Consider the following 407-nt stretch of genomic DNA (forward strand, 5'->3'; position numbering starts at 1 on the left):
CTGGTAAGTCCACAATAGACCGTATCCTTGCGCTTCAAGTCATTGTAGTCATGAGTTCGGGCGTGGGCTGCTTGCAGCTTACATCGATCTCAAGAAGGCTTTCGATACAGTACATCGGGAATCACTCTGGGAGATCCTGAGACTGAGAGGAATTCCAACAAGGATTTTTGGATTACTAGCAAGTCTGTATACTGGTACTGAAAGTGTTGTATAGTGTAGTGGAGGCCTGGCGGCTTCTTTCCTTTTAGTTCAGGAGTGAGGTAAGGCTGTGTTCTTTTCAATACTTGCATGGACTGGATATTAGGCAGAGTTACTGTTCAAAGTCATTGTGGTGCAACACTAGGCAATATCGAGGTTACAAACCTTTTCTTTGCTGGTGATGTTGCTATTCTATCTGAGTCTTTGGA

Source organism: Penaeus vannamei, chromosome 34, assembly GCF_042767895.1.
Source record: "Penaeus vannamei isolate JL-2024 chromosome 34, ASM4276789v1, whole genome shotgun sequence".
Classification (NCBI taxonomy): Eukaryota; Metazoa; Arthropoda; class Malacostraca; order Decapoda; family Penaeidae; genus Penaeus; species Penaeus vannamei.